Source organism: Camelus dromedarius, chromosome 12 (assembly GCF_036321535.1).
Source record: "Camelus dromedarius isolate mCamDro1 chromosome 12, mCamDro1.pat, whole genome shotgun sequence".
Taxonomy (NCBI): domain Eukaryota; kingdom Metazoa; phylum Chordata; class Mammalia; order Artiodactyla; family Camelidae; genus Camelus; species Camelus dromedarius.
This window is the reverse complement of record NC_087447.1, coordinates 26,062,258-26,088,723: the sequence shown is the minus strand read 5'-3', so window position 1 is coordinate 26,088,723 and position 26,466 is coordinate 26,062,258. Positions and strand designations below refer to the sequence as shown.

Below are 26,466 nucleotides of genomic sequence, written 5' to 3'. Positions count from 1 at the left end.
AAAAGATGTTAGTGGAAAAAAACAAACACAAAAGGGTACACACTGTATGATTCCATTTATATTCTTCACTTTATGAAATACAAGCAAAACTAGTCTATGATGACTGAGTTCAGAAAAGTGGCGTAAGTTTGAGATTGAGCCTGAGCAGTGGTTACACATGTATATATGTGCAGAAATACATCACATGATAGGCACATGTATGTGTATGTGTGCTGTGTATCAACCAAATAACCAAGATGATAGGAGGGATCAAACAAAAGTAGACAGATTCACTTTTGACAGAAGTTGGGATACCTTCTCCAACTTAGTAAGAAGAAAAATAAGCTGGGTTCAGATACTGGTAGTTTTGTCAGTTTGATGACAGAAAAATGAGGGAGCTCTTGCTTCAGGTTTTTATTTTCTCAGTCTCAGGATCTGAAGTCAATAGCAGAGATTGGGAACTCTCAGCATAAATCAAGCTGGTAAAATGAGAACTGGTTACAGATGTATTAGTACTACATTCCTGCTATAACAAATTCTCATGAAGTTAGTACCATTCTTCCATGGTCACATCTCCCTCTGACTCTCTGGTTTTCCTCTGCCATCTTTCACTTTTAAGGACCCCTGTGATCATATTGAGCCCACCCAGATAATACATGATAATCTCCTCACCCAAGTTACTTAATTTAATTAATTACATCTGCAAAGTCCTTCTTGCCATGTAAGGTAACATAACCACACTTTCTGGGAATTAGGATATGAATACTTTGGAGTGAGGGGTGATACTATTCTACCTATCACATCAGAATACTGACACACTAAACCATTAGTCATCAAAGTGTGGTCCTAGATCAGGGCATTATCAGGCAACTTGCTTGAAGTACAAATTCTTGGGCCAAACTCAAGATTTATGTAATCAGAAATTTTGGGAGTATTGCCCAGCAATCTGCTTTAACAAGTTCTTCAGGTGATTCTGAAGCAAAATAACATTCGAGAACCATCGCTCTAACCTCTCAGGGTGGCCAACAGCCACTTCCATCCTTGAGCAGCCTTACTCATCTAGTCATGTACTGCTGTGTGCCATGTAACTTACCATATTCCATGTGTACTGCGAAAAAAGTTGGAAAGCTTTGGCATATAGAATTCTTACTCTACCTAGCAAACATAATTTGTTACTTTCTATTCCCTATCACATCTGCATTTTTTAAAAAACTTAGTCATTAGTGCAGAGAATCAATTCTTTCAATGGTGAACCTAAGTACTCTATCAGATCATAAATAGAAGAGTCACAAAAAAAGAAATGAAAATTAAAAATTGTGATTGTGTCACATAATACAAGAAAATAAGTGTACAATAATCCTCCACAGAAAAGGCTTTTTAAGAAACTCTTTGAGAGACTGTTTAAAATACAGTAAACTCTATGTAACACTGATATAAGGGAGCAAGGCTATTATCCACTTTCAAAAGGTATTTACATTACAGATTTAAAAATTTTTTTCCTAAAACATAAAGTAAGAAAAAACTATGTGAGATGTAAGTAATAATGGCTTCCTTCAACACACATTTTAAAAAATCATTAACTATCAACCAAAATACAGCAACAATAATAGCAAATACTGTTAAATAGTAGCTCTTGCCATGTGCCAAACACTGTTCTCATTACATATATCGATTCATTTAATTCTTACAATAATTCTATGAGAACTTAAGCATCTCATTTTACAGATAAAGAAACTGAGGGACAGAAAGGTTAAGGAACTATTCAAAATCACCCAGCTGATATGCAGCAGAGTCAGAATTCAAAATGAGGTTGGGTTCTAAAGTCTACCATCATGCTACACTGCCTCTAAATTAAAATGAAAGAAATTTGTTAGAAACTACGCAATAGGTATAGAAGAGAGGTTTGTTAAAACTAGCTAAAAAGATGGAACAGAGTGAACTTTAAAAGCCAAAAAGAAAGTAGACATTCCTCCATCCTTAGAAGTTTCTGGGAATAGGGGTACAAGTCTAAGATCTTGACTTAGAATCGAACTATTGAAGTAGCTTTATAGTGATTTCAGAATACCCAAAGTCACAAAGAAAACAACCACCTGATTGTTTGGGTCTGGAATTCCTTTGAAAAGAGAATGTTTTGTTTCAGAAATAGGGGGAAAAATGTACAGTGTCAGTGTTAATTGAGACTATCAATTTACAGAAATTCATTCACTTTAAAGTATAAGTAACCAAAGAAGTGATTAATATCACATACTTTTTCGTTTTGATAAATGGGACAGTTAGTGAATATATTAGCATTTAAAGAAGCATTCATATTAAGAAAAGGTGAGGAGAGAGTAGATGTGAGGCAGAAAACAAACCCCAACATCACAGTTTTGCTACATTTACCTTCATTTGAATAAGAAAAAACAGCAGACATAATGACATTCCTGAGACCTCTATGATTTCTAATATTCAAGAATACCTACACAAAATATATTTTCCCATATAGTGATATATATAAAGCAACTGAAAGAGAGATGTCCATTTCAGATCCTGAATGGAAGTTATTGTGACAAGGAGAGAACAACAAAGACTCATTAAGACATGGATGCTGAGTGGTGTACTCTGTTCGATAGCTAAATAATTTACTCTCACACAGCAGCCTCTCCATCAAAGTAATTCAAATTCCTGCCATTTCAAAATCACCTTCAAGGCTGCTCATGAATTGTTCAAATCTATAATGTTAAATCTACTGTAAGACTTGTACAGAGGGTATTTTTTATTTTCTAGAAATTCAAATTCAAGGAGCTCTTATCCCCATAATCAGTGAAGATTTTAGTTAAACCTATTTATTTTGATTCATTCTCAGAGAAAATAATTGTCATCACTTTAAGGTTTAAAGCAATGAATACTGCTTTAAATCTGACTGTAGCATCAAAATAACCCAAGAACCTAATTTAAAATCCAAATTTCCAGGCTCCCATCAAAGAGCTAATATATGAGAATCTATGAGAGCAAGACTGCAAAACTCTGTAGTTTAAATAAGTTCTCACAAAGGAAACCTAGTAAAGGACTTTGTGCTGTCATTTGAGACCACTGAGACATACTCAGCATTTTCAGAAACTTGACAAAATTTAGCCATTCATTATTTTTAAACTAAATGCTAAGTTTGGGATAATTCCATAAATTTTCATCATCAGATAAATTTTATAATGCTAATATTTTCATGGTTTTTAAAAATCCAGTATTATTTTCTGAAGTTCACTTTTTACAGATATACAAAATCAAAACTCATTTTATGTTTATAAAGCATATGTTTACGTTTATAAAGCACTGACACTTTTAATACAATCAAGTGCCAGTTTCCAAACAGTGAAATACCAAAACCATCTCATTCATCCAACCAGCAATTCCCCAACGGCTATATAACCCATCTATTTCAGAACAATATACAAGCGGTACAAGCAATAGTTGAAGGATATTCATGCAAATGGAAGAAATAGCATTTAGCATCGTCATAGGCTAGCTGTCACTGTGCCAGTCTACAGTTTCCTGCACGGCCCTTTAGAGGAAATGCTAAGGCTCATAAATTACCAAAAAAAAAAAAAAAAAAAAAAAGAAAAAGTTCATCATCGTTAAATAATTAAAAAGCCCTATGCTTCCCATCCCGCTTTTTTGTTACAACTGACTTTTTAAATTTTTTCTTCATTTCTCTCACCCTGTATCCCTTTTTCTTATCTACAAAAATAACTTCCTTAACTCTTACTGACATTGTAAGTCACCTGTGCAATAAATTAGTTGTAGATGAGTCAAATTTCTTTATTATCAGTAAAGTACTAAATCTGAGTAACCTATACCTACCTGAAAAGAATGTATATCATTCAGAAGACCTTATATATTAACAATGAATTTAATTAAGATTAGTTTATTTGGGACTTTCCAAAGGAAAATAAGCACCTCTAATCAAACAAGAGTAATGCCTAGGACAGGGAAGAAAAAACACTCTCAACTGCCACTCAGTAAACAGCTGAATATAAAGCAGAAAAGTAAACAGTGACTATGTTTAATAAAAGCTTTGAGACAAATTTTGTTTTGAAAGGAAAGCTACTTTTTTGAAATAATTATATAATACTATTAGCTTTGACAGAAAGTTACCCTCAGAAAATACACTACCTGACAAAATAATTTGAAATTACACATAAACCAAATATTGTATATTTAAAATACAAGTAATTATAAGGGTGAGAAAAAGATCTTAGTCCACTTGTTTCATGAATAGATCTTTTCAGTGTAAGAGAATTTTAAATAAACAGCTTTTCAAATAGTAAAAACACAAAAGGAAGGCTAAAGAAGTCCTTTATAAACTAATATAATTCAGTTCAGCAGAAATATTGTTAAGCTTTCTCATTCATTCATTACAAATGTGGCAACAAATTAAGAAACACATTTTGGAATACAACAGCTTGGAACTAGTTAAAACAAAATTCAATAAGAACGACAAGTTTGCTAGGTAGGTTTGACCAACGATCAATTTATTATATTCACTATTGATTTTTTAATAAAGACTTCATATGGAGAAGAGTAAAATGTACTATATGTAAACAGAGGCTATAAGTAAATCAGCACATTGTGTATAATGGATGATTATATTTCAATTCTTATAATTTCAAAAAATATTTTAGTCACCTAAGATTCTTAAATTTAAAAACATTAAATTACGGTTTTATAATCTACTTTTTCAAATACAAAACTACTAAATCAAAAAACACAATAAGATAAAAATCAAGTTCTATGAATAAATATTTAAAAGTAAGTACTCTAGGATCATAACACTGACAACACTAATTATCTTTTCTAGTCTTGGCAGTTATGTTGCGTACTGTTTGGGTGACTGATGGGATAATTTCACTTCATTTTCTCTCAGTTTATTATGGACCATGTAAGAGAAGAATATTAAAATTAAAACCTCTAAACAAAGTACTTGATAAAGTTTTTGGTTGAAATAAAATGCTTTTAAAAAACACCTCAATTAACTAATACATGATTTTAGAGCACTTGACTAAACCCCTATCTGCTAAAGGAAAACTTTGACTAAGAATTTCTGAACTAAAAAAATAGTCACTCAATACTAACATTAACTATTTAAAGACTTTTACATAAGATCTTACACTTTCACAAAGAAACCTTTTCATCAGCAATTTGAGCCAGCATTAACTTAATTATTAGACTATGTGTCTATATATTTTTATACCATTAAACATTTTATTCACTAAAACCATTTAATCAGCAGGAATTAAAGCAGTCACAGAACAGGTAAAACATATGACAAAACAAATTATTCCAATTCCTTATATCTATAGACATTTTCATTAATTTATTGATAATGGCCTTATATCTAAAAGAACACTAAAGTATTTAAACTAGTACTTAATTTCAAGTATAAATCTTAACCAATAGCTAATACATTATGTCACTGAAATGGAAAAAGTATAAAAGACGTGATTAATCAACTTTTTTATTTCAACATTTTAATAAATTTCAAGTCGTACATAGTTTATAGTTTATATATGTCTTACATAATTTATGAGTCATATAGCTTATAATAAGGCTACATATTTTAAATAATAAAACAGCATATTTTTTGCCTTGATCACCTGATTTGTTGTTGTTGTTTATAAAAATTAATCACAGTTAGCAGGATAGAAATCGCTTTGAGCTTCATGAATGACATCCAAGGGATGGGAAAGGATTAGTTCTCAGTTGCTGCCAGTTATAGCGCCAGGTGGCTTTTTCTGCAGTGAAGGTGTTACCGATAATCCCATTACACTGGTACTAAATCTTGCAGACATCAAAATTATCACCAAGGTTCCTTTTCATCCCATCCTTTCCAAATGACTGGAAGTCGCTTCACCTGAAAGAAGTCAAATCCACATGCAGCTGCTGTTTTAGCAGGCAGCAAACTCCCTGAGAATGCCAGTCGTGATTCAATTTTGCTGTGCTGGTGGCCCCCTATTCCCTGTCCAATAATACATCTGTTAAAAAATCCTACAGCTACAAATCAAGTTTAATCCTACCAGGGACCTCATGTTGGTCTTGTCTTCCAAAAAGGCAGCAGGTTCTGCTGTCTATCTGCTGGTGTCTGGGGAATACCCTTTAAATCCCAGCCCTACTTAGAAGAATAAGCTAAGGATCACAAAACATGACCTCAAAAACCCTGATATGACTATATTCTGACCCAGAGGCATTCATTCTAGGTGAAGATTAGAACTTTGCATAATAAGATTACACAGCAAGTGAATGATATCAAGGGACTATCCATATGCAGCCGCCTGGTTTTCTATAGACAGCCTGTGCTCTGCAATATGCAGTGCAGACGAAAAAAAGCTTGGTCTTTCTAGCTGAAATAAAATAGATTCACATAAATTAGTTGGCCGTTTCCAGATTCCTAAATCCCCTATTACATCTTTTATTGACAGCTCCTGTGAGGATAGCTCAAATGTTATTCCTTTTTATTCTGTGCTTCTATAACAATCATGCTCTGTAATTGAAATGTACATAGATTATGGCTAGAAATTAACATCTTGTTTGCTGTAATCTTGGATTACAATTGACTGTGTACATAATAAAATTAGGAAATCAATGGATGGATTTATCATCTCCAAGAAACTAGAGGTATTGTTTAAAGAACAGTTTAACATTTTGTGCCAACACTTTAAATGTAAAAGTCACAAAGTGAAGTCAATAAAAATTTAAGTGACTAAGGATACAACAGGCATCAGACAATATCTACATAAAAGTTAGATTATGTAACAATTAGCTCATTTCCCTCAAAATTTAGAATATGTGAAATATTCAGAGGTTTCATGAACGTATGATTTTCTCTCTAAACCATACCTGAGCAAGGTCAATTACAGATAAGAAGGTCTCTACTTTTTATAAAATAGGTACAGAAGCAGTATTTTATATGAATCACCTTGATCATTTTACACTTTAAAATATCTGAATCGATTCAAATCAACTGTAATTTATGGTTTTATAATTCTTAACTATATATTTTTAAAGTACTTGTGGAAGGAACCTCTCCTTACATTTGCCTGTATACGGAGCATTTAAAATGTATGGAATCCTAGAGATGTTTAGAAAACAGTACTTTATGTTCAGCTTTTTTCTTCCAAGAAATTTAAAGCTTTACCAACTTTAAACACATATGAAAAGAGAGATTCATATACATTCACACACCTATTCAGAAAAATTCTAAGAATCTGAAAAGGTGTTCTCAATTTTATTTCAAAAAAAAAGTATCAAGAATTGCCATAGGATTCTTTTAAAACTAAGCTCCTTGGTATACTTGAACTATTACTTATTTGACAAGTTTGATTTGCCCACAATTGTTGAGGAACATACCACATCCATTACATTAGCCATTATCTGCTTATCATCACAATACTTTTAAGCATATCTACACAATATCTGGTAAGTACTCAGGAATCAAGTGATATAATTCTGGTTTTGTGTATTAATCAGAAACACACATACCAATATTATCAGTGGTAGAGTTATAAAAGACACTTTATGTAATTTCAACTATACAGCACATGAATACTCTTGGCTTTTTTAGGATACTACTAGAAAAATAATAAGGGATGCAAAAAAATATGTATTTCTGTTATGCTATTTAGATGTAGTTACTTTACAGCTGCACTGTTCAGTGAGGTAGCCACTAGCGATGTATGGCTATTGAGCACTTGAAATGTGACTAGTCCAAATTGAAATGTATTATAAGTATAAAATATATACTGGAGTTTGAAGACCATAAAAAAAAAGAATAAAAATATTTTACATTGATTACATGTTGAACATTTAACATTTTGGATCTAGCGGGTTAAATAAAAAATACATATGACTTGCATTATGTTTCTATTGAACAGCACTGCTTTAGCAGATTACACATTTTCAGTAATTTATTCCTAAGCTAACTAAAATTGTACTACTAATAAAATACCAGAGCAGAGGGTTGTTATGGAAAAACAAACATTCCAGTGTCAAATCTGATAGATAAGCTTAGTAACCAAAGAATAAAATGCTGTCACTTTACCTTGTATTTCACATTTCTAGCTTAAGGGAAGTGGGGGAGAAGAAAAGACCAGCCAAATTGACAACCAACACATACCAAAAAAATTATGTTTTACAGTTACAAAAATGCTTTAGTACAGTAAACATAGGTTTTCAGTAACAATATATTTTGGGCAACTTCATAAAAGACTAGTAAGGTCCGTGTGTTACCCTTCATTGAGTCCAATAGATAGCAACTTCAAAAAACGTGTCTGGATCTAGACAGGGCCATGATTTTTTCCTAAGGTGCTATATAATTGTCCATATTCAAATTTTAAAAATATATTATAAGTAATAACTGTAATAGAGATTTGAAGCATTTAGTATATTTCAGGATTTTAGCAAAATAAAAAAGTCAATCTTATAAATTATTAGAAAGCTGCATTTTCATTAGTCTTTTTTCATTATTTCATCAATGTAGGTAAAAAGAAAACAATATATTAATAAAAAGAGTTTTACAGAAACAAGGTAAATTGAAAATAGTTAAAATATAAAACATATACTTATTAACAGAAGAAAGTCCATGGCTCATTTAGTATGACCATAGACAACTGACATACAATTAAAATACAAAGTCTATCTTTGTCACACATAGAAATGTTATTTCAATATGAACGATAGTATGTAAGGTACTAACTCACTTAAAAGTTGCTTTTTCATAATTATTCCTTTATAATATATATCCAAAATACTAAGACTAAAGATGAAATAAGAGTATCAATACATGAGACAGGCAAAATCTAAATCAATTCTTCATGACCTAAAAATGCCACTTTTTCCTAGCCTTTAAAAATTATATAAGTTCTTTCCTTTTCTAGTTACAAGTATAACACAGACACAGACACACACACAAAAACCCAAAATAACAATAAAAAAACTTCCTAACCATCAATATATGAGTGCAATGATATTCAGTCTAAGTTAATCCCCAGACATCCAAATTCATGAATAAAAATTCATCAGTTTTAAATACACTGAGCCTATTAAGCAAGAACAAAAGCATATGCACAAAAGAGCTTTTAATATATTTCAAAGCCCACAAGAGCCATGGTCTCATTAAAATTATAAATTACACAAACATGGAATGAAGATTCAAACTGCAGTGCAGCTAAGCAGATTACAGAAAACCCCGCGTTCCATATGATAACACACCATGGCCCTCCCAGATGGGGGCTTGGAACAAAAAGGCCATCACCACAGCTAGGGAAAACCTCCTTGTGATCTCTGGTTTCTGTTCAGCAGATGACAGCCAAATAATATGTTGATTATTCTGTTTGTGCTGCTAAGCTTGTAAGATGGAATAAAAGCGATATGATCTATTGTGAACCCAATGCTAATGTGTTGCTCCACTCATAAATAATATACTGAATTTATTTTGAAACTATCTTTTATCTGAATTTCAGTTTTTAAATGCATGAATTAAAATAAAAGCCAGGATAAAATTATATTTAATTTGATGCTTTAAACTAAAAAATATAGATGACAAGTGAAAAATATCTAAGTGCTTAGTTAAAAGTCAAGTACAATCAACTTTAATTTCAGCACTGTGATCAGAGACAAAATACATTTTTAAGTAGGCAATTACTCTCATGAAATATAAATGTAAAATTAAGTATACAATAATCATGAAGTTAGTAACAGACATTATTGACAAGATAAAAACAAAAATACCAAGATATATAAGAACTTTTCTGCAATATAAATAACAGCACATAATCAGAACAAATATCTGAAATATTTTGAATAATAAAAAGTATCACCAAGGGCCTTATAAATGTTCATGACTTCTATGGAAATGGATGCTCACAAGAAATCCTTCTTAAAAAATCAAAATAATTTAAAAGAAGCTTATAAAAGTAATAGCATTTATATTGCTTTGGTGACAAAAGTTGAAACCTAATTTTTCCCCTTAATTAAATATACTAAACTTTAACAGAGTAAATTTTACTCAAACAAGGTAACTGAAATTATGCCTGTAAATACCTCACAAAATTTTATGGATAAACATTTTTATGAATACTAGTATTGTTAAAAAAAAATGAAAATCATAACATTTTCCCATCCCAGAAATTCTTCCCTGAATGTTCTAGTGAACATTCCTTAAAGACAAACAAACAAATAAACAAAGCAGTACATTAAAGCTGCAGGTAAGGTAAATATAGAGTAACAGTTTTCTTCAGGGGGCATTTTGCAGAAAGTACATAACTATGTCATTAAGAAAAGTCCACTTTGTTTTTCTGTCTAGAGACATAGATTGAGTCTAAAAAGACAAGCAAAACTGCCTAACATAAAAATACAGTCTAAAATTACAGATCTAAAAGGTAAAATTACAGCACTTTTCAGACAAAAATACAGAACACAGAACATCTTTGGAGTAGACAATTATTTCTTAAACAAGACGTAAAAAGCACTAAACATAAATGACAAACTAGACTACTTTAAAGCCATAAACTTCTGTTCATCAAAAGTACTATTAATAGAGTGAAAAGGCAAACCTCAGAGTGGGAGAAATATCTGCAATACCTGAAGGACTCATATTCTGAATACACACAGAACTCCTATAAATCAAAGAAGGAGACAGAGCCCAACAAAAAAGTGGGCAAAAGAAGTGACCAGGCACTTCACAAAAAGGATAACCAGTCAATATACATATGAAAAAGTGCCCAACTTCATCAATCATCAGGGAACTAGAAATTAAAATGATACAGTGGCACACTACTTCATACCCACCAGAAACTAACAGATGATAAAAGATGAGGAAAAGAATCAAGAATCGAGTGTTGGCAAAGACTGGGAGCAACTAGAACTCTCATAGGAAAGTAAATTAGTACAACTATTTTAGAAAATTATTTCACAATATTGATTAAAGCTGGACATATACATATTTATGATCCAGCAATTTTGCTCCTAGATGTATCCTCAAAAGAAACACATTAAATATATTAAGAGACATGTTATATTTAGCATTATATGTAAACCACCCAAATGTCCGTTAATAGAATAAAAAATAGTTGTCATACAGTCATATAATGGAACACAGCAATGAAAATGAACAGACTACAACCGCATGCAACAATGTAGATGAATCTCAAAACATAATGTTGAGCAAAGGAAACCAGATATAAAAAATTATACTGTATAATTCTATACATAAAATACAAAAACAAGCAAAACAAATCTATGCTATTAAAAGTCAGCATAGTGGTTATCTTTGTACAGGGAGGGAAATAGTGACTGGAAGAGAATGTGAAGGTGTCTTCCAGAGTGCCAATAATATTCTTTTTCTTTATCTGGGCACTGTTTACATGGGTGTATTTGACTTCAGAAAAATTCACTGGGCCACCCACTTATAATATGTGTACTTTTCCATATATATATATGGAAATATAGATGTACATTTCTTTAAAAAGGCAATTTTTACACAAAAGTACATAGATATACATAGGCAGTCAAAATCCTTGTCATAAGAAATTAAGCAACAACTAATATACACATAATAAAAGGGGAAAACTAAAGGTTCTTATAACTACCTATCTTAATAATCAAAGTTTCAACTCAGTAGGTAAGATAAGTTCCTGGACTCTTATAAACGTAGAAGCAACAACCATTCACCCTATTACCTTCCCTCAACCCCCAACGTATAATATATTTTCAGAGATATACAGTCTTTGTGTCAGGAGGAGCTGCTGGTGCTGCTGCTATTATATCAGAGCTTCTAAATAGTCTCAGGAATGAAAATTTGACCTTAAATGAGAAACTGAAGTAGCATAGAAGATAAGGCAAAATAAAGAATATATGTTTTCCAATTTTCACTTTGCCCTCAAGTTTCATAAACTTTTATTTATTGTGCGAGCTTATTACCTAATTTAATAGGAATCTTTTTAATAGGAACCTTTTGAAAATATTTTTACCGTTCAGTGAAGTTAAAACATAATTCGTTAACATCAATATTATACAAATTAAATGAAATTCCATAATGTGATAATAAACTCAACTATATATTTCATTATCACCCATTTAAATATTTTCCCTTATTTCTATACTGGAATCAACACATGATTTACAACACTGTTTTTTGTATATTGAAAAGATACTTCAAAAAATTAGCTAAAAGAGATCATCTAAAGATCTTATAGTTCATATAGTTTCTTTTGTATAACAAATACTTATTCATTACCTACTATCTGCCAAGGATAAAGGAGTAAAACTGGCTAATTCTGTGGTAAATACAGCCTGCTTATCCTTTCTTTCTCATTAGGCTAACAAATAAGACTATTTTTAACTAGTAACACATTCACATATTCAAAAATTTAAAGCAATCTAAAAGTCCCATCTACTCTGTTTTCCATATCCATCTACATACAAATTTAGATTTTGTATATCCGTCCAGATTTTCTTTATGCACATATAAGCAAATGTGAATATATCTTATTCCCCTCCCTCTTCATACAAAAAGTAGTTTACACTGTTTGAACTTTGCTCTTTTCAAGTAACAATGTACATTTGAAAACTTTCTAGATATTCAAATAGAAAACAGCCCTTCTATTTTCCCAGCTGTAGAGTATTTCATTACATAGCTATGTCAGAGTTCATTTAACCAATACCCCACTGACAGACTTCAGGGATGTTTGAAGTCTTTTGCTACTACAAAAGAAGCTACAATGAAACTCTTATGCATATGTTATTCTATAGGTAGACAAGCCTATTTGTAATAAATTCCCAGAATTGGTTCTGAGTGTAAATGCACTGGTCCTTTTCTAGAAATTGCTCATCTGTCTCCTACGGGGGTTGTGTCATTTGGCACTTCCACCACATATGCATCTCAGATGTGTCTCAGAAAAAGCTATTCCTCTCTTTAGACCACTAAGGTATTTTGTTCATGAGGCAATTCTCAAAGATGTTCTCATTGGGAAAAACTATATGAAGCTCTTTGTTTATTTTTCTTTAAATGCTTATGTAAAAGCTGCTGACTTAAGTTTAAGAGCAAACAAATTTTCAAATTGAAAAAAGTCGCACTGACATAGGAAATGACCATATTGATGCCTAACGTGCTGGGATAGCAAATGTCTATCTTTTTTCCCCAACATCTCCTTTCATTTAAAAACAAATCTACTTCAACCCCAGTTTTTTCCTTTAAATTTACATTCAATAGTTTATAATTGGGTAAGCAGTCAAATACATTTCATTTTTAAATGGATGCTTTCCTGAAGCACTTAAATGTTTCCAGGAGACCAAATCTATGTTATTTCTCTATTTTTCTTTAAAAATCTATCATTTGAAAGGTGGTTTAATTTTTATGACTGCCATTTCTAATAGGCAGTATCATCTAATACATTGTTTTTATTTCAAAGCCCATCCTATCAAATATTTCACAATTAAAAACCACTTAAATTCAATGAACTTCCTATTTAAGGAATCCTTAAGTAAATCCAGTTTCACTATCAATGTTTTATAAGAAAAAATGTGCATGATAATTTTTATTCCCTAAATAAGGATGCACCAGTATATGCAACATCTGTTGCATTGCAATCATTCAGAAATCAGTTGTGAGATGATCTCAGTCCCCTGGAATAAAGTGGCTAGCCTAGTTGCTGACTGTCAAGTAAATTTTAAAAAGCTGCCACGCCTTCAATGCCGTTAGTCAGGAGATGGGTACCATAGGTAAGCTCTCACCTAAGCAATGTACTTCCTAGGGAAATGCTGATTTTTACGTTAGAGTCAACATAAAGCACCGACAGAAAAAGACAAGAATTACCTAACAAAGAAAAAATTAACAAAAAAAGACATTGTAATTAGCACCCAGGACATGAAAGTTTATAAGTCTAGGATAATTTAGGACAACAGTCCTACACAGCATAATGGGTTTTGAGGAAATCACACAAATTCTGTGAAATGACTGATGTTCACAATGACAACTCAGAGTCATCAAAAGAACAAAAAGAAAAACACCTTACATTATACTCAATTTGTTCTGTTTAAGAAAACAGAAGGGTACATTTTATATTTCAAGAGCATTTTAGAAAAATATTCATACAAAATAAATTTTGGCACACAAAAGGATAAGGTTCGATTATCCACAAAATTAACAGACGAGGCATAGTACACCACTCATTAATAACAGCCCAACGAATGAGAAATTACTCAAAGTAAAATTCTCACTCAAAGTTAGAGTATATCCTGGCTGCCTTTTGGAAGATGAACTGTGATAAAATGCAGTAACATTTTGAGGAGCTTTAAACATAACAATTCTCTTGCAAGGCCAGCTCTTGGTTAAGACTCAAAAGAATATCTGATAATTTCTGAAATCTAGTCATGCAAATTTTCCACTTAAATGGCTGGACACACTCAAGAAAATACCCTGATTTCACTTTTCACTTTGTTTTCTTTAAACTGCCGCTGCCAAGCAGACAGGTTAGTCTGGTTTTCTAGCTCCAACCTGCTAAATAACCTTGCTCAAGTGATTCAATCTCTCTAGCCCTCCCTAGTTTCTTCATCAGAAAGTGGAGATTATGGAAAACATAACACAATAGTAAATAGAATCAATGTGCTAATAAAGTAAAACAAAGAGTTACAACATTAGGTCCTATATCTATATCTATATGTATAATATTTTTAAACTACCATAGATTATATGCCACTCTACTATATATTTAAGGCCTACAGTAAAAGAAATTTTGCTTACTTAAGAACATTGTCCAATATTTAATATGTGGTACTCTCACTATGTAACAAATTTCTCATGTACTCATTTAAATTAATTTAAAACACCACTATAATCAATTATATTTAACCTGAAAATATATGACTTTTTCCACCTGACACATAAAAAACAACACATGATATGTAAAGAATTCATGGTAATGTCGTTAATAATAGCCAAACACTAGAAAGAACCCAAACATTCACCAACAATAGAATGGATGAATTCTGTCATATTCTTTCCAAAGGAAAAACACATGATAGTGAAAATGATTAAAATAAAACTACATACAACTATGTAGATATCTTCAAAACATAATGCCAGGTAAAGGAAGAAAGAATACATATGATTCCATAAAGATTAAAAAGAGACATACGAAAAGTGAACTTATTGGTAAGGAATACTATAACAGTGACAAAATTGTATAGAGAATTATATAAATAATTATCATAAAAGTCAGGACATTGGTTACCTCTGAAGAAAATAAAGATTGTATCAAGGATTTCTGGGATGCTAGTAATGATCTACAGTTACTGAATGTTTGCTTTATACTTATTCATTTTACTATACATTTATGTTTCTGGATGATGTTATATTTTATAATAAAAGTTTAAAAAGATATACTTTCTGAAATAATATATTCTTACAGAGAAAGAAGAAAGGGCTCTTCTTTTTTGCTAACAGTTTTATTTTCTTGGTCTATATTTCTAATTTTTATTTCAATTCTTTAATAAAAAAACAAGTTACTATGTCTAATTCTCCACAATTCTAATTAAGAATAGATTTCACAGGCTTTCCCAATGGCCACAAAAAAAAATTCCAAACCATTAAAGAGCATAATATCAGTTATACTGTTAAATCTTTGCCGAGCTCCATGTTGTGCTAATTACTTTTTCTTCTTTTCAAGAAAATGTATGCTTACTCTCAAAAAAATTGACATTACATCCAGGTATTAATTTTATGCAGGCTGCACTCCAAAAACAAATATACTATTTCAGCTCAAAAGTAGGAAGAAAAACACTTTGAACTCCCACACATTTTAAAATAGCTTTGGGAACACCTTTGTTTGCATTTAGTATGAGGGTTCATGATAGGATAGATGATATGACACTTGAGGTCCAATCCAACAACAGTCTGTGTAAGAACGGTTCACTATGTGTGCCAGAAAACATAATAGCTAGATTATAGGATGGATATACGATCACTTAAATTCAACTGTACAAAATATAATAAAGGGACTCACTCAAAACAGATCTAACATTGTTCTAACTTAAATTATACTGGAGATGTTTTAAATATTTCCATTGGAGAAACAAACATACAGGGAACTTAAATTATTACAAAAAAGACACTAATAATACATAATAATAATCATAAAGTTGACAAATTGCAAACATACATCTACCCACAATGTAGGAAATCCCAAAAGGTCCATCACCTACAAGCATCCTTCAATGTACCTTCATTATAACATTTAGACACCACTAAACAGGAAGCAGTGAAATTTAGAAACGAGACTATCAGCACTTTCATCAGGCTCCAGATATCAGTACAATGGCAATGGTATCACCCATTACGAAAACAGAGTTGCTATTGTTCTAAACTGTTGTTTTCCAGTGAATGCAGACAAGGATTCCCTTCCACAGAGGATCCAACTAATCAGTTATTTGCCCATCTATTAAGTGCCAACTTTAAAAAATTACACTGTGTCCAGCAGAGAGCAGCATTACAACATCCATAAGACTTAACTCTAACATGAAACCGACAGAAGAAAAAAGAGGAAAAAAATCCACTTACCATAGGTCTTTTCAACAATAAATTGAATTTTCAGGGTAGTTACTGGGCTTCCAGAAAAAAAAAAAAAAAAAACCATCTAAAGAATGTCTCAAAGCATATATAGGTGATCCATGGTTTCAGGATTCCTAAAGAAGGAAATCAAAATTACATTAGGTAAAGGCCTCTTTGAGCCATGTTTAGCTGAATTAGTATATAATATGACTAAATGTCTCTCAGATGTTAAGGTGCATTTTCCTCTTAGTGGATCAGTGGGATTCTGAATTCAGATATTCAATGACACTTTGAATAAAATGACTTTTTTAAATGAAAATAAAGTCCTTAATCTACCAGAGAATTTAACTAGGAGAAAGTAAGTGGGTGACCTAATATATCAATCAACCTAGTGAAAAACATGGTCAAGAACTTAAAGACGTCAATAAGCCAACCATATACAGTTCTGATACATTAAAGTCTTCTAAGCAATTTTCAGGAAATAGAGAGGATATAACATTCATTTCTACATGTCAGCATAAATGAATATCTGAGGTTAATTTTAAGAATGAAAACATGGCAGAGAAGTAGTTTGTAATGCTGACGTATTAAGACTCATTAGTCTGATATTTACTAAACATGAGGAATGCACGTGATATTATAGGAAGACCTGGTGACCAGCCATAATATGTTAAAGGCAAAACATGTTTGATCTTCTACCGGATGTCAAAACCTGCCTCATATCCAAACACTCTATATCAGTTCTCATGACTGAGTGAACAAATGATGTACCCTCATGCGTATTTTAACTATTATATAGTTTACTTTAAATGTGTTTACATAAAACATTTTAATGTCTACACTAAAACCAATTTTTTGCCATTAGAAGAACATGTGAATATTCACCTTGAAACATAATTACATAGTCTATATAAGATCACATATCAAAATACTATAACATAACATTTATTCAAATTTAATTAATAATTTGTAAAATGGTTCCTACTACTTTCTTCTGCCAAAATGACATGAGAAGCTTGCCTTGAGTGTTTGATATCATGACTACAATGACTCTCTAGTAATTATCATTGATTTGACTGAAGCCGAAGAAAACTCTGATATAGTAATCTTCTACCTTTTAACATTAAGCTATTCATGGCATTACTTACCATCTTTCACTCCCTTTAAAGTACTCCCCATCCAATTTCTTGCCTTTGCTTTTGCACATTTCACTTTCCTGCTACGTCCTCATTTTTGCCAATCTATCTTCCCTCTATTTTCTACTGCGTTTCTGTTTCAACCCCAATTTTTGCTTTAATCAGTCTCCTCTCTTTATGATCCTACCATCATTTTTTTCCTTTTCTCTAAGTACCCTTAAAAGTGAGAACTTTGGGGGGAAAGGCCTATTCTGCTCTTCTGACCATTATTTAATTAGGTTGTTTCTTTTTTTGATGCTAACTTGTATGAGCTGTTCATATATGTTGGGTATTAATCCCCTATTGGTCATATAATTTGCAAGTATTTTATCTTACCCAGTAGGTTGACTTTTCATTTTGTCAATGGTTTCCTTTGCTGTGGAAAAGCCTTTAAGTTTAATTAGGTCTCATTTGTTTAGTTTTGCTTTTATTTCCTTTACTTTAGGAGATGGATCCAAAAAATATTGCTGTGATTTATGTCAAAGAGTGTTCTGCCTATATTTTCCTCTAGGAGTTTTATAGTACCCAGTATTACATTTAGGTCTTTAATCCATTTTATTTATATATATGGTATTAGAGAATATTCTAATTTCATTCTTTTACATATGGAATTCAGTTTTCCCAGCACCACTTATTGAAGAGATTGTATTTTCTCTACCGTATATGCTTGCTTCCTTTGTTGTAGATTAACCAACCATAAGTGTGTGGGTTTCTTTCTAGGCTTTCTCTCTTATTCCACTGATCTATGTGTCCATTTTTTGTGCCAGTACCATACTGTTTTGATTACTGTAGTTTTGTAGTATTGTCTGAAGTCAGGGAGACTGGTTCTTCCAGCTCTGTTCTTTCTCAAGATTGTTTGGGCTATTTGGGGTCATTTGTGTTTCCAAACAAATTTTAAAAAATTTTTGTTCTAGTTCTGTGAAAAATGTCCTTGGTATTTTGATAGGAATTGCACTGAATCTGCAGACTGCCTTGGGTAGTACAGTCACTTTAACAATATTGGCTCTTCCAATACAAGAACATGGTTTATTTTTCCATGTTTGTGTTGTCTTCAATTTCTTTCATCAGAGTGTTCAAAGTACAGGTCTTTTACCTCTTAGGTAGGTTTATTTTTATGTATTTTATTCTTTTTACTGGGATGGGAAATGGGATAGTTTCCTTAATTTCTCTGATACTTTGTTTTTAGTGTATAGAAATGCAACAGATTTCTGTATGTTAACTTTGTATCCTGCACTTTTACATTAATGTATTAATGAGCTCTAGTAGTTTTCTAGTAGTGTATTTAGGATTTTTTTATCTACAGTATCATGTCATCTACAAATAGTGATGGTTTTACTTCTTCCTTTCCAATTTGGATTCCTTTTATTTCTTTTTCTACTCTGATTGCTGTGGCTAAGACTTCCAAAACTATGTTGAATAAAAGAGGAAATGTAGATGGCCAACAGACACATGAAAAGATACTTAACATTGCTAATTGTCAGGGAAATACAAATGAAAACCACAATGAGATATCACCTCACACCTGCCAGAATGGCTATCATCAAAAAGAACACAAATAACAAATATTGGCAAGAATGTGGAGTAAAGGAAACCCTCATACACTGCTGGTAGGAATGTAAACTGGTGCAGTCACTATGGAAAACAGTATGGAGGTTTCTGATAAAAACTAGAAATAGAACTACCAATGACCTAGCAATTCGACTCCAGGGTATAAATCCAAAAAACAAAAACAAACAAACAAACAAAAAAAAACAAACACCCAGAAACATTAATTCAAAAAGATACATGCAGCCCAATTTTCATAGCAGCATTATTTACAATTGCCAAGGTACAGAAGCAACCTAAGTGTTCACCAACAGACAAATGGATAAAGATGTGAGACACACACACAGAGTGGAGTACTACTCAGTCATAAAAAAGAATGAAATTTGGCCACTTGCAACAACATGGATGAACCTGAAGTATGTTTTGCTTAGTGAAGTAAGACAGAGAAAGACAAATACTGTATGTTATCACTTACATGTGGAAGCTAAAAACTAAAACAAATGAATATCACAAAAGAGCAACAAACTCACAGATACAAGAAAGAAACAAGTGGTTGCCAGTGAGGAGAGGGACAGGGGATGGGCCAAATAGGGATAGGGGATTAAGAGGTACAAACTACTATGTATAAAATAAATAAGCTACAAAGATATACTGTATAGCACAGGGAATATAGCCAACATTTTACAATAACTTAAAACAAAATATAATCTATAAAAATACTGAATCACTATGTTATACATCTGAAACTAATATAATACTATAAATCAAAGTACTTCAATAAAAAAATAGTAAGTCCTTCCTACCTACCTACAAGGAACTCCCCATTAGTGTTCTTTCCATTTAGGGCAAAGATTTGCTAGAAAAACAAAAGAAGAGAAAACTTACTCCATTTATCTATATTACTCAACTGGTCATATAGCAACAGGAATGAATATCCAAGGATCACCAACATTTAAGGAAACCACAAGAATGAAAAAGAAGGCCCATGATGAAAAACAGAACAAGCAACTCTGGAGAAATCAAAGGTAATCCAGGGAGGAAAGAAAAAGGAAAAGAACTCTATTTAACATCTTCAGAAGTGTTAAACAAGATATTGTACCTATAAAATAAGAGGCATATGATAGAATTAAAAGGACAAATAGTAATTTAAAGAAATTTACAATAGAATCCAAAAAAACCTTTTAAACAGAATGTATGTCCACCACCAGTTCCCCTACATACACAAAAATAGAAAAGTTGGAATCAAAGTTGAAGAAATACAGAATAACTCAAGGAGGGTAATAATCTCTCTAAAATGTTGCAAGAAAAGACCCCTTTCTTCCTTCCAAAAAATACACATGCACACACACAAAGGAGGAAAATAATGAAAAGGACTCAGGGAATACAGAGCAGGAAAAAGAAAAAAATACATACCCTTAGACACATCTATGATCTAGAGCAGAGGTTGTCAAACTAAGGGCCATTAGCCAAATCCTGCCTATTTCATTTTAGCAAATAAGGTTTTACTGGAACACAGCCATGCTCATTCATTTACATGTTGTCTATGGCTGCTTTTTTGCTATAACAACAGAGCTAAGTAGTTGCAACAGGGACCATATGGTCTGCAAAGCCTAAAATAATTGCTACTTGGTCTTTTACAGAAAAATTTTGCCAAACTTTGATCTAGAGCTATGCTGTACAATACAGCAGCACCTAGTCAAAAGCAGTGTTCAAATTTAAATAATTAAAACAAAATTAAAAATTCAGTGCCTCAGTCATGTCAGCCACATTGCAAATGCCAAACAGCCATATGTGTTTAATGGCTATTGTATTAGTGCAGACACAGAATATTTCCTTCAACACAGTAAGTACTACTGGACAGAGCTTACCTGGAAATTATCATAAAAGATTACTACAACTATATTTTAATTATTGCTTTTAAAAGTGTTATAATGAAATATTAAAAAAAAATATATCTAAAAGAAGCAGGAAGAAAGGTTAAATTCAGAAGACAGAAATTAGTCAGGGGAAGGGGGTTTGGAAGGTATAGATTTGGGAGTTTGAGATTTGCAAAGGTTGACTACTGTATATGAAAATAGATAAGGGACAAGTTTCTTCTGTATAGCACAGGGAATTATATTCAATCTCTTGTAATAACCTTTGATGGAGAAGAATATGAAAACGAATATATGTATATATATGCATGACTGGGACATTGTGCTGTATACCAGGAATTGACTCATTGTAACTGACTATACTTCAATTAAAAAAAAAAATAGACATTAGTAATGTTAGAAAAGGAAATAATTAGTGCCTAAATCTAAGGTATCATTCTATGAAAATATCATTAAAATAGTTTTATTAATCCTTCAAAGTTATTCAGAGAGAAAAAGCATAAATTGAGAAAAAAAAATCCAAAGATACAGTATTACAAATAAAAAACTAAATATCATCATGGATATGGAAGGCATTATAAAGGAATTCAATGTAGAGAATGCAACTAATTAATGCTATCAAATTTGAAAACAATAAAAAAGTATTTCCTAAGAAAATATAATTTAAAGAAAGGTAGAACAAAAGCTATGAATAAAAAGTAAAGAAAGCTGCGTAATAGATGGTTCCAATTTAGTTCTGATATAAGATTGAAAACATCTGCTAAGACTTTTAACTGTCATCTTATCATAAAAGAAACTTCATATCCCTAAACTGAGAAACAGTAGTCAAAATATTTCCCTCTGCTAACACCACTTACTGGGTCAAGAATTATGCATTTCTTCAGAGGGACTCATCACTAGTCTAAATGACCTTTCATGCAAAATCAGTAGATGTGATGTAAGAAGCTTTACATGGAAAAGTTTTAAATATTTGGCTTTTCTCTGGGCTCCCCGATTATCCATGCTGAGGAGGAATTGATATCTTGTCAGAAATGTCCAGGACAATTAAAATAACACACAGGCTTAGACTGATGCAGCAGCTTTATGCCTATGACACTACTCAAGTTGACACATGAAAAGGCACAAGTCAGCAGTTGTTCAATTCTTTACTTGGGCTATGTGCAAAGAGGAAGAGCAGTCCCAGATTGGGAGGTACACGTATGTGGGGCCATTCTACCTCTGGAATTTCTTTCTCTTTTATCACTAAAAATTTGTAGTGTTTAATGTTTACCACTAAAAATGTCTTGTTCACCTTCATAGATACATTTACTTGAAAAATCTCCTTGAACCAAAACATGTTTATCTTTTGACACATCTACTGTATTTCCCAGATACAAGAATACAATGGATTTTTAAATTCTAATTTAAAATGCCAGTTTTCTGTTTATATTTAAGAATCCACTAAGATTAGGATGAACGTAAATTCTCAGGTGCCCCGGACAGCCCCAGATTACGCCTGCTTTCCTGGCATCCAATATAATTCGGCATTTCAGTACTCTCAAAAGTGTCCTAAAAATTCATGGACCAATGAGGAAATCTGAACAAAAAGTAAAAAATATTTTACGATAAATGATGATGAAAACAAAAATGTTAAAAGTTGCAGGATGCAGTTAAAGCAGTGCTTAAAGAAAAATCTCCCTTAACTATAAACAGTATATTAGAAAAGATGAAAAGTAGAAAATCAATTAAGCTTTTATCACAGGAGAGAAAACTCAAAATTTCAGCAAATCAAAACCAAAAAATGTAGAAGGAAGGAAATAATATACAGCAGTAATCGATAAAATAGAAAGTAAACATAAAACAGGGAAAAAATTTAAAAGCCAAAAGTGGTTTTTTTTTAAAGATTAATAAAAAGGAAAAATCCCTAGCAAACCTAAAAGTGGAAAAAAAGAAAAAAATGCATAAGTAACTAATATCAGCAATAAAGAAAAAAAGAATAACTTACAGTCACTAAAAAGGTAGTAAGAGCTGTTTCTGGTATGATAAAGCTCGTAACAAACACTCCCTTAGATAACAAACACAAAATACAAGAACAATTATGTCAATAATTAAATAGAACAAGATCTTGTTGGTGGGTCAGATTTGTAAAAGGAGATTTCCAAAGGGTGAGCATCTTACTTTTACTGAATTAGCTTGCGCACAGCGCAGTACAGGTGGTTAAAATTCTGAGAGAAAAGAAGTCATCCTTCTGGAGAACCTGAAGAATCACACACTAATCAACGGAATAGTAAGTTCAGAAAAATATACCTAAAGTATGTGACTTTACTCATTGAAAAAGTATAGGTTCAATATGGCAGGGAAAGAACTGTCTTTTCAACAAATGGTGCTAGGGCAATAGACATCTATGCAGGAAAAACAAATGTATCTTCAGCCCTGCCTCACACCAAACATACAAAAAATCAATTCCAACAGAATGCAGATTCAAATGTTTAAAAGTAAAGACCAGGATTTTAGATGAAAATATTGATATCATCTTTGAAATCTTGGAGTAGGAAAACCTAGCCATAAAATGCTAAACATAAGGAGAAAAACTAACCCTTAAGAATACATTCTGACTAAAATCAAGACAATTAAGAATATGAAAAGGAGATCCACAGACTAAGAGAATATATTTGTAACATATTTATTTGCAACTGAACTCTTACCCAAAATATAAAAAACACTTCTACAAATCTAGATTGAAAGACAAACAATGCAATTTTTAAAGAATTGGCTAAGAAATGAACAGACACTTCAGAGAAGATGTTATCCAAATGGTCAATAAACCTATTTATTGTTCAAATCCAAATGAAAGTGTCATACCATAACTCTCCCAGAATGGCGAAAATGAAAAGAAAGATTAAGTGTTGGTAAGGATAAGAAGCAACCAAAATTCTCAAACATTCCAACAGGAGTGTAAATTGGTACAACTACATTAGAAAAATGTTTGGTCACAGACAGTAAACTAGCCAAATCCCTTTCAACAGTAGAATGAATAATGAATTGTTACATATTTACACAATACTATATAGCAATAAATACTCAACAACTGTACATGTTAATGAAAACATTTCACAAATATAATGTTGAGCTAAAGAAATAAAACGTAAGAGTAAATAGTGTACGGCCTCACTTATATTAAGTACAAAACCATGTAAAACAAATCTGTAATGTTGGAACTCAGAACTGTGGCTTCCCTTTATGAGTATACAGACAGGAAGCAAAAAGGACTTACATGGGATGGCGTCCAAGAATATCCTCTGTGCAGGCATGACCCTGGCATTCAATCAACTGTGCTGCCAGAATACCATGAGGACCCACAAATAAGCCTCACGATATCTGTTACATGTTTACTTACACAGACGCAATGGTAATATGGGCCGTCAGTCTAGAAAAGCACTGAAAGGCCAATCAAAAAGGTACCCATTTTCTGTCACGGTGTGCTAGTTACTTACCCTGACCATTATGTTTCCTGGTGTATCTTAAGTAGGTCACTAGAGTCTTTCAACTGTACCTGTAGACTTCTCAAAATACCACTGGGGAAACAGTCCCACTATTCGGCCACAAGAGTGATATACATGTTGCTTATGAAATCCTCAGGCTTAGATTTTATATAGCTGATTTCATTGTACTTTGGACATGTTAATTTTGGGGAGGGGGTCTTTATTATTTTAGAGCAGTTTTAGAGCTACAATAAAAGTAGAAGTAAGGTACAGAAATATCCCATGTACTCATGACCCCACACATGTATAGCCTCCCTTTTTATCAGTATCACCAGAACAGTACATTTTTTACCAAGGATGAACCTACATTACAGTATCATACAGAGTATTTTTAATGCTCTAAAAATGCTCTGTGCTCTGCCTATTCATCTCTCCCCATAACCACCTCTGGAAACCACTGATCTTTTTATTGTCTCCATAGTTTTGCCTTTTCCAGAATGTCATGTAGTTGGAATCAGTATGTAGCTTTTTTAGATTGGCCTCTTTTACTTAGTAATTTGCATTTAAGGTTTCTCCATATCTTTATTGGCTTGATAGCTTGTTTGTTCTTAGCACTGAATAATATTCCATTGTCTGGATATATCACACTTTACTTATCCATGCACCTACTGTAGGGCATCTTAGTTGCTTCCAAGTTTTAACAATTACAAATATAGCTTCTGTGAACATCTATGTGGAGGTTTTTACATGGATATGTTTTCAACTCCAGGGGGTGAATGCCAAAGAAGCACAATTACTGGATCATAAGGTAAGAGTACATTTCATTTTGTAAGAAACTTCCAAACTGTCTCTTAAAATGGCAAAAAACATTTTGCATTCCCATCAGCACTATATGAGAGTTCCTGTTGCTCCACATCCTCACCAGCATTTGGTGTTATTAGCATTCTGGATTTTGACCATTCTAATAGATATGCAGTCAATGTTGTTTTAATTTGCATTTCCCCTCATTACATATGATGAGAAGCATCTTTTCATATGCTTATTTGCCATCTGTATGTCTTCTTTGGTCAGGGGTCTGTTAAGGTCTTCAGCCCATATTTAAATCAGGTTGCTTTTTTTTCTTATTGTTAAGTTCTTTGTATATTTTAGGTAACAGCCCTTTATCAGATGTGTCTCTTGCAAATATTATCCTCCAGTCTGTGGCTTGTCTTCTCATCCTGCCATTATCTTTCACAGAGCATAAGTTTTAATTTTAATGAAGTCTAGTCTATTGATTATTTCTTTCATGAATCATGCCTTTGATGTATCTAAAAAAGTCACTGCCATCCCCAAGGTCATCTACGTTTTCTCCTATATTATCTTCTAGGAGTTTTATAGTTTTGTGTTTTACATTTAGGTATGTGATCCACTTTGAGTTAGTTTTTCTGAAGTAAGGTCTGTGTCTAGATTCATTTACTTATTTATTTTTGCATGTGTATGACTAGTTGTTCCATTTGTTGAAAAGATGATCTTTACTCCATTGTATTGCCTTTGCTCATTTGTCAAAAATCAGTGGACTATTCATGTGAGTCTATTTCTGGACTCTCTATTCTGTTCCACCTATCTTTATGTATTCTTTTGTCAATACCACAGTGTCTTGTTTACAGCAGCTTTTTAGTGAAGTCTTGAAGTTAGGTAGCATCAGTGCTCCAACTTTGTTGTTCATTATTGTGTTTGCTATTCTGGGTCTTTTGCCTCTCCATATAAACTTTAGAATCAGCTTGTCAACATCCATAAAATGACTTGCTAGGATTCTAATTAAGACTGCATTGAATCTACAGATCAATCTGGGAAGAACTGACATACTGATCATATTG

At 32.3% G+C, this 26,466-nt stretch overlaps 1 protein-coding gene across 5 annotated transcripts in view; it reads right to left on the bottom strand.

Annotated features, from left to right (window-relative positions):
* IMMP1L (inner mitochondrial membrane peptidase subunit 1) overlaps window positions 1-26,466 on the bottom strand; it is a 68,769-nt gene that overhangs the window by 37,897 nt on the left and 4,406 nt on the right. For 3 of the 5 annotated variants that reach the window (XM_011000414.3, XM_011000401.3, XM_031459848.2), the window contains exon 2: window positions 16,565-16,689. The gene's annotated coding sequence lies outside the window, so the exon portion shown is untranslated. Of the gene's footprint in view, window positions 1-16,564; window positions 16,690-20,082; window positions 20,132-26,466 lie in introns of all 5 variants that reach the window. The other 2 variants (XM_011000409.3, XM_011000421.3) reach the window with 1 other exon arrangement.